Consider the following 9762-nt stretch of genomic DNA (forward strand, 5'->3'; position numbering starts at 1 on the left):
GTTTTCATGTTAAAATAAGCCAATTTGTTTCAATAAACCATGAAATTCACTCTAGCTTTCATCAAAGACTTGGTATATTTCAAATTTTACTTTTTAGTATGCCTACATAACTGCCATTTATCCTCTGATTGAGCTATAAAAAGACATAAAATTATGCCATCTAAAATCACACATAAATTAAATTATCCAGATTTGTGATATGGATAACTACTGCTCAGAGGGTACCTAAATGTCTAACTGATTAACCTTAAAACCTAAATTAAATGACTAAGGCGGGATGCTTGTCTCCACATAAAATTAATGGAGAAAGTTAATGTCCTATATGAGCTGAAGACTACTTTAATACTTTGATTTTGCCACAGAAATCAGATCACTGAAATATAATATGAATCTAGTGAAGATGCACACCAGAGTCAGATACAGGACAAGCTCCCAAGTCCTAAACTATAATCACAAATAAAATAATTTTTCTCATTCATGACACAGGAAGATAAGGTTCTGTACAAGGCATTTTTGTTGAACGTAAAAAATCAAGCCGTGTGAATGCCTTCTCAGAATGAATATTCTTTATGACTCAACAGCTACTTTGTTTTTTTTAATAAATTTGTGAAGTTCAGTATTGAATGTTCTCCACTCTAACTAGAAAGCTACAAGTGGGCATGTGACAAATACTGAAAGACAAATATGGACATCATATCCACCATGATATAATAATCATCATTATTCTTTAGTGCTGCCTAAAAAAGGAAAGAAACACAGCAATCAATGATACATGAAGAACTGTTCTGCTGAAATCTGCATTTTTTGCTGAACTTTGTTATGACCTTGAATGCAAATGAGCCTTGGATGTATGTATCCTAAAGATTTATTGCTGTGGTTTGTGCCCATCTTTTCTTAATAAACTGAGTTAAAAATAACTCAGACAGCTCAATAGTTATAGCATGACACATTTCCCCCTTAATTTTGGGGATGGCAAATGTCTTCATCCTTAGAACAACATGTGCTGTTCAATACTTACGGTACCACAAAAATCAGTCTAGTTCTCTATGCACCATCTGCTTAAAGAATAATCATTCTGTGAAGTATTTGTCTTTGGCATCCTACCTCACACTCTTTTCTGCCTTGCAATATCTTTCACTGCAATAATGTTTGCTTAGCCTTGAGATTTATCCTTCCTCTTCTCTGAGTATTATTTAGAGTTATTAATAAAATCAAAATAATCTCCTGTGCCATATTTGGGCTGTCTACATGTAACTGAAAGGAAAGTATTTAAGAGAGTTTTTTAAATTTTAGAGAGTTACCTCGATGGAAACTCCACAGCTAAAAAAATTCTTGTGGCATTAGCATCAAATGTTCTATGCAAAAGAATTGTTTTTCTTCAAGGAATTTTCCAGTAAATCACTATAAAAATAGCATTCCTCTTGATGTTTCCATTCAAGAGTAGTGTATTTTTGCCAGCTTTACACCTAGTCAGAGCCAATGATGGCTGTTTCATTTACACATTAGTCATAAATATGCATTTCCAGGGGTAGCATTAGACTCACTAAGCAGCAGTCGAATTATTTCCTTTATCACTATGTTGTCTCTTTTCTTTGGAAACTGTTAACTCTGTACTGTTCATTACTCACCCTTCTCCCTTACCTAGCATTCTGTGGGCAGTAGGGTAATATTCCAACACAACAGGGGTAAGAAGCCACATACTTTAACTACCACACCACACCACTTACAAGCCTGCTGGAAATCTAAGATGATCACATTTAGAAGGAGAGGAATTAAAGGTAATGCAAGTCATAACAATAAATAAAATACTTCTCCCCTCTATAAACTTCTCTCAATAAACTCCTACCTTTTCTCCTAACTTAGACACAATACAATAGTCCAACTTCATTTCAGTTCCACTCACCAAGCGCCTTGAGCCCTATATGGAGGTGTGTGGTTCTGATAGGTGGAAGGAAGCAGCTCCCCTGGGGAGGTGGGTGAGGTTGAGTGTTGGGGAACACATAGCGCTGCCTAAGACTTACACTCTTTCTTCAGTGGCAGAAGACACTCAGTAGGAACACCAGTAAGCACATGATACTAGTGGCATAACACTGTAAGACAGTTTAAGAGTAAATTGAACTACCCAGAATTTAATTTTTAAGAAAAATCTATAACCTATATACCTATATTTAGGCCAGTATAATGTTACTAGGATAATGATATTGTAATGAACTAAGATGTCAAATTTAAAATAACCTGAATCTATTAAATAAAGCTTTTATAATCTCTAAATTAAATATCTACATGCATATGGGATCTCTAAAAGATTATACAACATCCATGGGCTGAACAAATCTGATGTAAGACCTGGTACACAGGCTGCCTCATTTTAGGCCTACAGTACTGAAAAGTTTGGATGCAATCTCAGACGAAAGTGAATTACTCTATGCCCTACTAGGAAAAAAATAGCATCAAATGATGTCACAACACCTCAGTAATGGATGATGTGTTCATATTTTACCAGGTATTTTCATTACTTTAATACAGCCAAGGCTCCAGGAAAATAACTTTATATATGATTAATGATACAGCAGATTCCTATAATAGTGGTAAAGTATGCAGTGATCTAAAAACACACAGGAACAGTTTTTCAATGATGAACTGCCAAGGAGATTAATTTCTTTAGAGCACTTATTCTGTGCCACATACAATACTCAGTGTCAAATATGAAATTCCTTTGATACTAGCTGGAGTTAGTTACTACCTGGGTACAATCTGTTCCCCTGTAAACAAGCCCATCTCTTTGTAGACACGACTACATGGTCACAATGCAAAGATGAATTACTTAGCTCAGGCTTTGTACAGTCCCACATGGCTGCCAGAAGAAAACTGGCTTGCATCCCAACATCTTGAAATATAAGTGAATCCACTTTCAGATTGTGTGTATTTGACTATATAGATGTATCTCAGCTCCTCTTTTGCCAAGGTAAAGTGTCACCAAATTAATAGGTTCAACTTCTGCCACAAGTCTACCACTAGAGAATGCTGAGGAACTTCTTTTATTCAAACTTCATTCCATTAGATGTAATAATCTATTGAAGGGGATTTCAGGCTACCAATTCCCTGAGGTCAAAACTATCACCTGCTAAGAAGTTTAGCAATTTCCATGTGAGAAAGTGTATACTTAGGTTTTAATGTCGTACTCCACACAGTAGTAATAATACTATACAGCTTCCCAGAAAGGAGTTCTGGAAGTAACTCATGTTTTCAAAACATGCACAGAATACAAAATCCCAGGTTTTATTGGTTTGGGGGTTTTGTTTTGTTTGTTTGTTTGTTTGTTTGTTTTTTGCTTCGTACCTGGAATTGTTCAGCTGAAGAACAAGAAACAAGAAAAATTAATTTAGTGACATCACAAGGATCTTTCAGATTCATAAACTGAAAGAGCATCAAATGATTAAACACAGATTTCTAGGATTGATGATATCTTTTTTATTTACATTATTTCATTAGTTTCCAGAAAAGTATGTACAGAATATCTGGTAGGAGCATAAAGGACTGTAATGCTTTCTACGGAGTCAGGGTTTATGTGACAAATCACGACAGTACTTCCATGGGCCATATAATCAAAAAGCATAGATTAAGCTTCACCCTCACACTGAATGGAAAATGTCTACAGACCTCACGGTGAGTAGGCCTCGGTGAAATAGAAAGACCAGGCAGCATTGTTACATCAGCTAACTAAGAGAATATTTGTCTGGAAAGATTAATGCTAAGAAGATTTTGAAGTCATAAACGGAAGTGCTCTAAGTCATGTTAGCCTTAAAACTCGAGATTCATCTAATTTGCGGTAGTCCATAATACCAGACATACACATCAGCAGTTGAATAAACTGATGTGGCTGTTAGACACAGACCAGTAACTGCAAATTCAATCAGAGATACCAAATATTCAGTCACATAACTTGTGTTGACCACTGCAAACACTCTCAAGACATTTTAAACCCTGTTTTCAACTTCCCTGCGCTTTAAAAACCTTTGAGGAATACAGATATTCAAAAACATAGTTATCCTAGGCAATTATGCTAATTATGTTAGCATTATGGAAGCATGACATTTCCATTCACATCTTCCACTTCCTGAGAATCTCAGAAGGAAAAAAATGTTTCATTTTCATGCTGAATGTGCTGTCTACACTATATGCTTCATTCATTAGTTTTCATATGAATATTTTCATGTCTGATAAATAGCATTTTTGGGCCAATTTTACAGCTGTATATCAGACAGAAACAATAAAAAGACATGTTCTCACTAGGTTATTATCCAAGTTGATTGTATGTTCAAGACTTAAATGTTTATAAATGATATGATTTTTTGCAATTACAAATACTATATGGCTCCTGTATATTCAGCTTGTCAAATCTTTTCAAAGATGAAATGTAATCCATCTTTTTTTTTTCTTCTAAATGCATTAATCTGCAATGTCCAAAGGAGATCAGTTATTCCCTTTGTATGTCAGTTTGCCTCAGACTGTTATTCTCTTGTGTGCCGCCTTCCCTTTTCATGCATCACCATAAAATCATGTTTGGAAAGTACCTGAAATGTTACTACAGTTGGATAATAATTAGAAAATTCCTCCTTATAAGTTTTATGTTATTACCTGAAATAACTGTTCTATATCAGGAGATCATCTAGTTTGCAAAACGTTTATTATGCTTCTTATACCAGTTTGCCCATCATTCAGTGGTTTTAATATGCTGGTGATGTGTGAAATTATATACACAAGTTTGCTAAAAATATCTGTCAACATCTAAAAAATCCTCAGATGTAATAGAAGCTGAATTTAGGGATCCAACTGAGTAAAATATTCTGCTTATCTAAAGGGATTACAAAAGAAAAATTTTGCTAACCCTATTTACTTCTTTACACTGTGCTAAGAGTATTCAGTATTTATTATCTTCCTTTTATATTTTCCAGACAGAAGTTGCAAGCATACATCCTCCTTCCTGCACTATCTCTGTCTTTACATTATGGATTCCATACACTCATCTCCATAGTATGTTGTATAAGTAAAAAATAAATATATGTGATCCAGGACAAAAATACTGCTTCCAGTTGTATTCTAGCAGCACCCAAGAAGTACTTCCCTTACACTGGAAAAAACTCCCTTCACACTAGACACATGACAAAAACATAGCAATACCACTCCCTGCTTCACTCCTGCAAAATAACTATCCCACTTTCAAAAATCTGGAACCATGGATTGATTAAAAGACAATTGTTAAAGAAACTGAGGACATGTAACTCGGTTACCATGACTTAACAAGCAGTTGTGCACCAAATAAACATAGTAATAGTCTATGTATGCCAGCACATTTAAAAGAATTACACATTCAGCAGAATTCAGTGCAGAATGAGACAAAAAAAATGGGTATCCTGCAGATGAGTACCAAATGACAAGGTATGCTGAGAAAGTGAATAGCTGAAATCTTGGGAAAAAAATCTGTAACTCATGGAAAACTAGCAATTCTATAAAGCTGGGATTGCTAAATTAATGTTTCTTTTAATCAACACGAATCAGTAACTTCATACTGAAAAGTGCCATAACACAAAGTCAGCTATTAGCTTTCCATCATCTTGTATCAATCAATAAATAAGACATACACTGACACAGCATACACATGAGCTTTGACACAAGTTGGTGATATATGCTTGCTTCTAGAAGGTCATTCATTTATTTATACAGGAGACCACCATTCAGGTTTTACAAATAAAAGAGATGCTTTTCAAGTCAGCCTAATGATTTGTTTACCCCAGAGAGGCAAAATTTTGTCCTCAGTGGTAAATAATACTTTATCAAGTTGCCCAATTATTCTTTCCATTTAGCAGACAAATGGGAATTAGCCAAAGTCATAGTACTAGTCCTCTGTATAAATAATTTGCTACACATATTTAAGCTGTCCATGACCGGCTTCAGAGAAAGGAAGGACGAACAGACAGTTATATATAAAATTCAAAATTAACACAGATTTTTCTATTTGCTAGGCCTCTAAACAAGGAAAAATTAAATTAGTAGTCAAATATATCTAGTCCCACAATTATATGGGTGCAAATATTACTTCGAAAGGTTAGAGATAATAAAAATACTAATTTTAAAAATGGTTATAACAGCAAAAATTAAAGTTACTTAATAGACCTTAAAAACAGGGAACAAAGCCTCTAGAATAAGAAATCCATTATAGAAATTATAGTCATATATATCTGAGAAAAAAAAAATTCCAGTTCTAACCCTCACTCTCAGTGGACAGAGAATTTATCGTAGCAGCATCATAAAGTAAATGATCAGTCATTTCTTTCTGTTAATTCTATATACCGACCTGCTGTACCATGATCCTTCCAGATGGTAATTCTAGACTGCAATACCAAGATAGGAAGAAAAGATTAACAGTGAGCTCGTAGTACTATTGTAATTCACTCTCCTCACAATAGATTCCAGTTTGTTTTACCACTATTTATCTGCATTTATTCATAAACAATAGAATGGAAATATAAACACATTCAATGCTATATTAGAAAGAGCTCGTACTGAGGAGATAATTTTTGTTAATGTCATGTTTGAAAATCAAGCATGGAACTAGATTTTTATTTTTTCTTTGAATTCTAACACAGATACAGGAAATAAGACTTCAGCAAGATATAAATAAGGAATCACCAGAAGCTGTGAGACATACTGAAAATGTGTCACCTCTCTGAAATATCCTTACCAGTACCAAATCTCTGCTGGATTTAAAATCTAAACATTCAGATAACTTTCCTGGAGAAGTTACAGAGATGAGGAAACATCTTAGAAAAAATCTTGAACCTGAGGCAGATGACCAAGCCAGCAGAAGCACTGTGCTAAATGCACACACTTAATTTTCAGTGTAGTTCCCAAACACACAACTTAGATCTTACAAAACCCTACTCAGATACCACTTTTTCTTGAGGCAGCCAGAGTTCTGAGTACATTAAGAAGTGCTGCTTCCCTTTCAGTTTGCGTAATTCTGGTATTGTTTTCCTTTAACATGGAAGACGACAAGATTCAATACATCCTTTGACTGAGGAAATATGCATCTATCTCATGAAAAGAGCTTTGATCACCAGGTTATAACCTAGTCTGGAATGAGGTGCTCTCCTATGAAAATTGTTTCTCAATGTATAGAACAATTACAGGTTAAATAAAGAAAAGACAAAAATATCTCTGCATGCTGGTAACTAGAGCACTCAATATGGAATGGAGAGACTTGAATTCAAATATTTCCAGTGGCTAATACTTATTGAACATTCTATGTCAAGAATTCTTTACTGACAGATTCAAAACAAGCTACTTATTTTGACACATGCTTACAGAAATAATTAGAGATTAATTTTGGAGTGAAACTATGACAATTTAAATAAAAAGTGGGATTCAGTCTTACCTAAGTATAATCATTAAGCACCTACATTTCTCCAAATAAGTCCATCCATTTTACATTCCTATCTCATGGTAGAGGTGCATATTTATCTACAATAAGCACATAAAGAGTCTATAAAGACTTGTTAAACAGTGATGGTTAACTTCCAAATCATTAAAATAAAGCAAGAACCCTACTTAGTGAAGTTCAGGTTCTCACAACTGAGCAGAAATACACCACAGTTAGGAAAATCAGCAATAGTGACTAATTCCTCCCTGATTTCAATGCTAACACTTGTTGAGGAATGAGACAGGTTTACATTTAGCTCATCTCCAAAATAGCCTTGTCAGTAAGAATCTTTTGACTTAAACAGGCTTTGGGTAAGAAATGTAATACCAGAAAAAAACATACTCATAGGTCAACCTAAACTGCTTGACCCATTTCTTATGTAAGTATTTTATGGTTAAAATGCTGAGATCTGGTGCTTATATAATGTTCATAAGACAAAAAATATAATATATAGCGAGTCAGAAAAACAAATGCAAAGTGTGAAATCTCTCATTCTCAAATGTTTAGGACTTGGCACTCCATTCAGAAACCTCTCCAATGTTTAAAAGTTTATCAAATTAAATATAATGAAACAAACGGAAACCTGTTATGTCTTATTAAACATAATTAATAGGAAATGTCAAAATTAACTACAGCAATTACTTGAAATTTTGTGATTGTTTATTTGCCTATTTCAAATTACTTTTGAGGAAATATTAAGTGCAAGTGGAAGGCAGATTGCCTCCTGGAGACGTAGCTTGCTTTAAATGCCAGCATCTTCATTCAAGCTAATGAAAGAAGACAGAGTGGTTCCATGACAAAATGATAGGCATTTTTTCCTCTATTTCATACTAGCATTTGAAACAGTATCCTGAAAAAGATATTAAAAATTGTATTTGAAATCTTCAAAAGAACTGAGGAGTTGTATATGTAGCTTCTTAAGAGATTTACATTGGATGCTTCAATTTTTTCACATCCCTTGAATATTGGACACTCTCTCTAAAACAATTCAATCACTAGAGCCATACATAGGCAGAGATCTTTTTAAGGCGCAAAGCATTTGAAGTCTAAAAAAGATGATTTGGTGTTATTTCCCAAACCTGACTACCATCACAGTAGTATTAGAATACAATTTTCACTATATTGGCAGACAATATTTGATACTTCTAGTGCTAAAATAGTTTAATATGTTACTGCAAATAGACAGTTTTCAAAGCACTAATAAATAATCTTGCATATCTCTTAATGATTGAGTACACAGAATAGCATAGAGCATAAAGATTAAAATGACATGAAACAGAGACTGTGAGCATGAGCTGTCAGTAGGTATGACCAAGTCACCTTTCACTATATCATTGAGAAACTCAGGTCCTTTTGTCTTCCATTTTATGTCTGCATAAAAGCATTTTCTTATGTTCAAAATTAATTTCTTTTGTTCCCATTTGTGCTCACTGATGCTTGTTAAGTCACAGGACACCACAGAGAAGAGTTTGACTCTACTGTCTTTCCTTCCTCCTCCCCACTATTTATACACATTGAAAGGATCCCTCCTAAGCCTTCTGTTCTCCAGGTTAAACAGTTCCAAGTCTCTTAGTCTCTCCCTGTATGACAGATGCTCCAGTCTCTTCACCATTTTTGTGGTCTTGACTCACTCCATTATTTTCAATACTCCTTTTTACTGGTGAGCCCAGGACCAGATGTAGTATTCCAGATGTGGCCTCACCTATGCAAAGTAGGGCTGAGTAAAGGGGAAGGATCACATCATTTCATTATTCCTAATGAAGCCCAAGAGGCTGTTTGAGTGGTTTGTAATCAGGGTGTATCACTAGTCATGGTCAACTACTTGTCCTCCTGTACCTTCTCTGCAGAGCTGCTTTCTAGGTCACTAAGCTGTACTAGTGAAGGGGGTTGCTCCTCACCAGATGAGGGACTTCGCATTTGTCTTTCTTGAACTTCATGACATTCCTCTCTATCTAGCCTGTCAATGCACCTCTGAATAGCAACACAACCCTCTGTTCCACGTTTCATCCCATTTTTGCTCTGTCAAATGGTGAAAAATACTGTAAATGATTCTACTGCCCCTCATTACCTCTGTTTTGACATTATTTTTGTTTCCTCAGAGAACTGAAGATTTTTTTCTCAATTACACTACATATCAAGAGTCTATGTGTATCTATTCTGATGCACTAATTTAAAACTTGTAAAAACTGTGTATGGTTACTAACTGATTTGCAGCATTACCAAGTGATTTTGGGAAGTGTATTATGTAAATACACTAGACAGTACACACAGCAAAAAATATG

The 9762-nt window shown here is 34.7% G+C and overlaps 1 long non-coding RNA gene across 1 annotated transcript in view; it reads right to left on the minus strand.

Moving 5' to 3' along the window:
- Window positions 1–6376, minus strand: part of LOC120323295 — a 66980-nt gene extending 60604 nt beyond the window's left edge. Inside the window, exon 1 of the long non-coding RNA XR_005563621.1 lies at window positions 6356–6376. This is a non-coding gene — a long non-coding RNA (uncharacterized LOC120323295). The remainder of the gene's footprint in view (window positions 1–6355) is intronic.
- Window positions 6377–9762: the final 3386 nt, after the last annotated feature.

Source organism: Pipra filicauda, unplaced genomic scaffold (genome assembly GCF_003945595.2).
Source record: "Pipra filicauda isolate LSUMZ 115617 unplaced genomic scaffold, ASM394559v2 scaffold22_size4397567_pilon, whole genome shotgun sequence".
Taxonomy (NCBI): domain Eukaryota; kingdom Metazoa; phylum Chordata; class Aves; order Passeriformes; family Pipridae; genus Pipra; species Pipra filicauda.